A 7,966-nucleotide genomic window follows, 5' to 3' on the forward strand; every position below is an offset into this window, starting at 1 on the left:
TGTCATCAGCGTACCTGTGGAAGTTCACTCCATGCCTCCTGATGACACCGCCGAGAGGGAGCATATACAAATTAAAAAGTACAGGGCCTAAAACCGACCCTTGGGGCACACCACATGTCATTTTATGGATCTTAGAGGAGCATGTATCCATACTCACCATAAAAGTTCTGTCTGAGAGATGAAGTGAACCAGTTGTGTACAGCACCAGAGAGGCCCACCATGTGTTTCAGTCTGTTTAAAAGAATAGCGTGGTCTACTGTATCAAAGGCTGCGCTTAGATCCAGCAGCACCAGGACTGAGAGCTTTTGGGAGTCCCAGTTACATCTAAGATCATTTAAAACCTTTAGGAGAGCCGTCTCTGGGCTGTGGTTCACCCTAAATCCAGACTGGAATATCTCCAGGATCTGTCTATCATTCAAAAAGTCATTAATCTGAGTAAAAACAAGTTTTTCTAAAATTTTACTTAAAAATGGTGAGTTGGATACAGGTCTGTATTAAAATCATTACAATCCAAATTGCTCTTCTTCAGAAGGGGCCTCACCACCGCCGTTTTAAAGGCAGCAGGGAAGACACCCAACTGAAGAGAGCAGTTCATCATGTATAAGAGCTCAGCTTCAAAAAATCCATAAAGTGAAGAGGGGATAAAATATCAGATCTGATGGCGCTGACTTTTCCCCTGAAGTGGTCTGCAAACTGCTCACAGAGCGAGTCTGTGGGCTTCTTTGGGAACTGTTAAAATCAGGGTTAAATAAATGATCTATGGTGGAAAAGAGGACCTTGGGATTATTAATGTATTATTGTACATTTTAAGTTGCTCGCAAAATATTTGATGGTTGATAGTATTTTTATTTTTCCTCCATCTCCTTTCTGCTGCCCTGCATTTTCTTTTGAGTGTTTTGACTTCTTCGTTTCTCCAGGGTGATGCATGTTTTACGTTAATCTTTTTGGTGGTGAGTGGAGCAACGGAGTCAATGCTTTTCTTCAGTTTGCTGTTAAAATGATTAAAAATAAAATCACAGGGTGCAGGTAGAATCACAGGGGGGCCTTCGTCTAAAACCCTGGTAAAATTTGCAGCCACTTCAGAGGTTAGATAGCGCCTCTCACAGTTCGCACCGCTGAATAAAACCGGTGATGTTAAAAAACACACAGTAGTGGTCAGAGACAGCCAAGTCAACAACAGAGGACACGCTGGTGGACAGCCCATGGGTGATGACCAGGTCCAGAGTGTGTCCTCTGTTGTGAGTCGGCTGCGTGACGTGCTGGTAAAATCCAAACAGTGAAGAATGTTTAAGAATTCTTTTGATGTTTAAGAATTCTTTTGGTGTAGGGTCAGGGTAGTGATGTGCAAAATGTTGTGGAAAACCACGGAGCAGGCACGTATAGGGCATCTGCAGGTAAATGAACATCAAATCTCTCAGACTAAAATCTGTATTATACTTTTAGTCTTAAGAACATATGTTGTATATTTATCACCCTTATGATAAAACCCATGTTAGCCATTGGTTTATGGACTTTGTATTTAGAAGCCTCAACATTTGCTTTATTGCTATCGCTATGTTGTTTTTTGTGAGCCTTTTAGGACCATATTAGGACGAGGGATCAGAATCTGGAGTCGTGCACACTACTGTTTCATTTAGCGTGTATCCATAATATTTGTGCAGCAGATCCAAGTTGTGCCTTGAAAACAGGAAGGTTGTCTGCATAGAGGAGAACTTTAATAGCAGGCTTGTACAAAGTGAGGCCTTGTGCTCACATTTGCTGCAAACACTCGTTTTAATTCTGTTACCCTGTTTTGATGCAGAATTCAGTTGAAATCAGGCACCTTCTGTTTTAATGTGTTCTTGTGAATTGATTGTGTATCGCATACATTTGATTTGACTTTCTGCGAGACAACAGTCGTCCGCTGGCCAAAAAACGTTTTCCAAATACCTCCACGTGATCAAGCCTGGATTTAGAAAACAATAGCAAAAACAATCTGCACCTCCTGCTTCAGATGCAATTTGTGTTTGTGTGTTCAGAGGCGGCGGCGAGAGGGGAGACCTCGGCTCATCCAGCTGGAGAGCCTGACCAGGAGGAGTCGAACATTAACTCAGCTCTTCCAGGGCACCCTGCAGACTTGGCTGCTGGCATTGGCGAGGGAGTGCGGCCGCCGCTGGGATGACGTGAACGCCAATCATAGGTCGACTGCAGGTATGCGAGTCAGACCTTCTCAGGAGGGTTTCACTTTTCTCTCTTCTTTATAATTGACCCTTGTTTTCTCTCTCTCAGCTCCTTGTCTCAGAGTGGGAGGGATTTGAAGCACAAAGGGAGGAGCTTGTCGTTTGGTAGGCTGATATGGATATCCACCTGAGTGACGTTGACCAGCTGACAGGAAACACCTGTGAAAAACTGAAACAACTGCAGGTGTGGGGTTGTTTTGATATGACATATATTCAGTGTTGGGACTAACGCGTTATTAAGTAACGCGTTACAGTAACTACGTTATTATTGTGGTAACGAGCACGGTAACTAGTTATTATGCCAAAATCAGGAACGCGTTACTCGTTACTGGGATTTAGATAGGCTCGTTATTCGTTAGTTCGTGTGGTGGCATCGCAGAGCTTCCACAGATTCAGTAACATTAGCAAGTGGTGGAGGCCAGCAGGTGGAGGAGGGAAAGGGGACGCAGGAGGAGGAGAGACACGAAGCGGCCGCCCGTCCGAGTGTCAGGTGAACTGAACTTCAGGTAAGAAGTTATGACCTGCAGTCTATCTGGGTCAGATATGAACCAAGTTTAGGTGGAGTTTATTTTCGTTGTGCTGACTTTTTCGTACTGCGTGCTAGCTAGCATGACGGGGTTTCTATACAGCTGGGTGGGTGCTATGATGTTACTGATGTTGAACTTTATTTTGTTCATAAGGTTAATTATTAGAGTTGCCAACAGTCCCGTAAAAAACAGAATCATCTGGTATTCAGAGAAAATATTACGTGTTTTGTATTGAGGTGAAAAGGAACACAGTTTGTCCCGGACTTCAGCTACAATGAAAAAGACACAAAGCTGGAGTTATTCTCTGTTTACCCTGCACAGCTGCCTCTTCTTCTCTCATCCTCTCACCCTCCCTCTCCTGTTGCTACTTCAATCATGAAACTGATCAATGATCAGCTGATCGGCTTTTCCCTCTTGTTTATTTATCGTCCACTTTGCGCCAGAAAGAGGAAACCAGCGGATGTTGCGGTAAACAACAGCAGCACGTTTAAGCGTGATCAGCTGTTGTTAGAATTTATTTAATATCACTTTCTAGTATCAGCTGATGTTTGCTGGAGCCACAGCTGTAAAGCTGCTGGTCACGATGTCGGTTTGGATATGTGGTGAGAGGGAAACATGAAGATGAAACCAGGAGATGTCCTTACTGAATCATCAGAGCTGAACAGGTGATGGAGAAACAGGTTTACCTTTTAGGTGACATGGATGAGTTGAAGTTATGAACTGTTTCTGAGAGACAAATAACACCAGGATCCTTTTCTAAGTAGCTGACAGCTGGTAACTGTGCAGGGGCGGATCTAGCAAAGTGTTGCCAGGGGTCCATGTAGGGCATTAACAGGGAGAGGGGGGCACAGAGAAATACTTTCTTATTCTCATTTAAAATGCTTAGCTTTTAATAAATAATTATCTGAATCTTACAACAAACGATTGATAGATTGATACATATATACCATCAAGACAGTGTACATCACTGTCACAACAGTGTTTGTTTTCATTCAAAGGCTTTATGATTTTTCCTATAATGGTGGGCCGGTCTCTAGTCAAAATGCCTGGGCTGATTTTTTGTCCCAGTCCAGCCCTGTATGCAGCTCATCTGCAGTCTGGTGTTGCCTACATCTTCCTATTCAGAAGGCAGAATTTCCGAGTTCTGAGTACAATCGAAAGCACCACGACTGCAGTTTTTGTGTTGGATGTAAAAAGCACACATGACGCTGTGACGTAGGCTAGAATCATGGCGGCGGTCAACGACGGTCCAGGCGTGGGATTTCTCTCATGGAAATATGCACATTATTTTTTCCTTTCTATTGGTAGGTGGCACAGTGCACTGTGGCAAGTAAGCAAGCTAGAAGACTGGCAAAGTTATGGAAGCAACACATTAACAAGAGAAGTCTGAGTAAAACCAAAGTTACTTTCCCTGGTAACTAGTTACTTTGAAAGTAACGAGTAACTTCAAGTAACTGAGTTACTTTTGATGGAAGTAACTAGTAATGTAACTAAGTTACTAATAGGGATGGGTATCGTTTAGGTTTTATCCGATACCGGTGCCAAACCGGTACTTTTGAAATGGTGCCGGTGCTCAAACGGTGCTCAAACCGGTGCTTAAAGAATGGAGAACACAAAATTGGTCCAAAAACCTCTCATGTTCAGCTGGTTTTTTGTAAAAAGATAACAATGTTAGCCTTTTCTGCAGCTATGGGGCATATATGGTATCACTCTTGGCTGGAAGCAGTGCTTAATCAATGGAAAAAACACAAACTTTGTCCAAAACCTCTCATGTTTTCAAATTCAAATTCAAATTTTATTTGTCACGTACACAGTCATACACAGTACGATATGTAGTGAAATGCTTGGACAACTGCTCGTGACCTAAAGAAAACAAAAAAAGGAAAGGCTATGAATAAGATAGGAAATAAATATGAAAAATTAAAAAGAAAAATTAAAAAGGGTAAATTTAACTAGGAAGGAATAAAATATAAATTAAGGTTAAAAATGAAATAACTGTACAACACAAATTAGAATGAAGGGTAAATTTAACTGGGAAGAATAAGATAAAATATATAAATTAAAGTTGAAAATAAAATAACTGTACAACAAAATACACAATACACAATATAGAACTATATAAGAATGTATGAAGAAATCTAAATATAAATAAATATATACACAATAACAGCAGCTGTACAAGTATTAACCGGAAATGAAGAATATAGTGACCAGTGTTGTGCAAAAACAAAGTCCAGAAAGTCCAGTGTGTGTGTAAGAACCATATGTGTGGGTCAGTACTGTGTGGTGGTGTGATTGAGAGACCGTATCGCCTGCGGGAAGAAGCTCCTCCTCAGTCTCTCTGTGTTGGTCTTCAGGGAGCGGAATCGCTTTCCTGACCTCAACAGAGAGAACAGTCTGTTGTTGGGATGGCTGAGGTCCTTCACGATCTTCCTGGCCTTGGTCCAGCACCGCCTGCTGTAGATTGAGTGCAGGTCAGGGAGCTCGGAGCGGATGGTGCGCTCAGCTGACCGCACAACCCTCTGTAGAGCTCGTCTGTCCTGCATGGTGCTGTTCCCGAACCAGGTTAAGATGTTTCCCGCCAGGATGCTCTCTATGGTGCACGAGTAAAAGTTTAACTGTTTTCCACTTTTTCTTTGGTCATTTTAGCCTTTTTGGCCAGGGTGAAGGGAGTATCTACCATCAAACAAGAAGACAGCCGCATGTAGCTATGATGAGGTTTGCTAGTTCACTTTACATGCATTAATGTAATAACGTGGTTAGCCTACTCAACGTAAATTACACACGAACAACATTAAGCTACTCACGCAGAGAAGAACGGCTGCTGCTGCATCATCATCCATCATCATTTCTGCTACACTGGCAGGGCTAGGGGCCAGGACTCTCCTCTTCGGGGTTTTTGGGGGATATTGCTAACTCCGGGTCAGATAACAGGCAACCCACGCACAGTAGATGCGCTCGGTGTGAGGTCTCGCAGCAAGCTATCATATGGCGCATTTCTGGGCTTTTAAAAAAAACGCTATGCGTCGCCAGGTGTTTCATCGGATTTGAGGTGTTACCTCCTTTGACAGTATCACAGTATCAGCTTAAAGCACTTGTTGCAGGCTGCTGAGTTTGCATCTTTTGCTGTGAAGTACAGCCAGACTTTTGACCGCTTCGCCTTGGGCATTTTTAATCTGTAGCTCTGCTCTAAAAGAACGCACGTACCTGGACCCGCCTACTATCCTCGGAAACGTAAAATTATTGGCTAGAAGTGTATCACAGCTCAGGAAAAAAAAGCACCGAAATAAAGCACCGAAATGTGCGCTGCTTTTCGGTCTGGTTACTACCGTATGTAATTATGTCAGAACCGGTGCCATCATGGCACCGGACACCGGTACCCATCCCTAGTTACTAATTTAAAGTAACTTACCCAACACTGCTTGTTCGTCCTCGAGCAAACTGTGTTTTTTGTGTGTCCATGGGAGAAGTAAGTGCTTTCATGTTGTGCAGTTTCCAGTGTTTGGGCGAAGACTTACAACTGGCGAATCGCATCAGTTCGCCCGCGGCAGCAGTTTCCCGGGCAAACGAGGACCGACAACAAACGAGATGGGATGAAGTGACAAGTGATTGCCTGAAAAAAAAAGTGACCAGGTGTTACCGTGAATTTGTGTTTATTGATTCTTGTTAATATCGTGATAAACAAGTTAAAGAGCTCCTTTAAAGACATCAGGACGTCATGAGCGAAGGGTGTGTGCGGGTGGCGGTCCGTATCCGACCTCTGCTCCCTAAAGAAGTCCTCCACTGCCACAGGGTGTGTGTGCGGGTAGTGCCGGGGACCGGTGTTCCAGATCTACTGGCATTTAGATCAACTGGCGTTGGTCGAACAGATGTGTGGCAGACTTGCGTTTCAGGAGCTGCTACCAAAAAACCAGCAAAAAAACGCCAAATGTGTCATCTGTGACACTTGTGAGGTTATCTCAAACACACTCAGTCAGTCTTGATGCTGTTGAACAACAAAATGTTTAAAAATGTGGCGAGTTTACCTGGTGATATCCTCATGCGCGACGCGATCGCGAAAACAGCAAACAATTAACACCACGCCGATGTTGTTCACAGGACAGCAAGAGTAAACGATCGGGAGACTCTAGTCGTCGTTATCGTTCCCCTCGCACGTTTTATTTCTCCGGTTTCAGCGTTTTTGCTTCACAACTAAAGCGAGCAGTTTACTTTGTGTGCACCAACATGGACTCGAATCAACCAGCGCCACCTCTGGCCAAGTGCCACAGCCTACAGCCAGATCAACATGTGACACACATCTGCACCATGTTTGAATTCGTGTCATGCACAACACATTTGTACCGTTCAATTGTGTCTGTTTGTGCGTCAATAAACCTTTGAAATGAATGAAATTATATCATGTATCTATTTTGGACCACATTTGTAAAAAATTCCAAATTATATACACAAAGTCATAGGAATCACCACCCCTGTTCATCATGATCTTAATATTTTTGCCCATAAGAAAAACGTCTTGAACAAAAATGACACATCAATATTTCATTAGTGTTGTCACATCACATCCTGTAAGCATAGTCTGTCTGTGTCTTTTCTCTGCAAACAAACATTTTAGAGTTGGTTGTTATATACAGTCTATATAAGTGTGGTCAGTCTAATAAACATTTGTAAGGAGATGGCAGTTACTGTGAATTTACAGCAGTTACACAGTGATTAGTAATAAACAGTCTCCAAAACTTGCATATGATCTTCAATTTGGAACCCATCTACTGACTATCACATAGCAGCTGGAGCAGTCTCCAATGAAGGTGAGTCCACTGCTGCCACCTGTGGCCAAGTACCATAGCCTACTACTACTAGATTAACTTGTGACACACATCTGCACCTGCTTCTATGATCACATTGATTAGGGGCTGAGTGGCTGCACTTACACCTGGTGCATTCAAATCCACCTACAAACATGTTGAAAGATGCAATGCCAGCAATGTGGATTGACAACACTAAAAGCAATATTTCTGCTTCAAACTTGTTGGGTATCATCCAAAAGGATCATATGTGGCACATCATATCCCAAACAGTCTCTAAGAAATGCTGAATAACTTTTAAAAGAACATTAATACCGATAATATGCCATTTTCAAGCTGCCAAAAAGTGATTGCTGCCTATAACTTGCCACTGAAACAATATTTCTGCTTCAAAATTGTTGGGCATCATCAAGAACGG

General features: G+C 42.8%; 1 long non-coding RNA gene across 2 annotated transcripts; it reads right to left on the reverse strand.

Moving 5' to 3' along the window:
* Positions 1-6,382: 6,382 nt before the first annotated feature.
* LOC120732518 lies at positions 6,383-6,822 on the reverse strand. Of its 2 annotated transcripts, none has more exons than XR_005695593.1 (2): positions 6,772-6,822; positions 6,383-6,642 (listed from the first exon to the last, which is right to left on the reverse strand). It is a non-coding gene; the product is annotated as an uncharacterized LOC120732518 (long non-coding RNA). The 2 variants fall into 2 exon arrangements; XR_005695592.1 differs by having other exon boundaries at positions 6,383-6,645; positions 6,772-6,821.
* Between the last annotated feature and the right edge of the window lie 1,144 nt (positions 6,823-7,966).

Source organism: Simochromis diagramma, unplaced genomic scaffold (assembly GCF_900408965.1).
Source record: "Simochromis diagramma unplaced genomic scaffold, fSimDia1.1 OVJJ01000334.1, whole genome shotgun sequence".
Lineage (NCBI taxonomy): Eukaryota > Metazoa > Chordata > Actinopteri > Cichliformes > Cichlidae > Simochromis > Simochromis diagramma.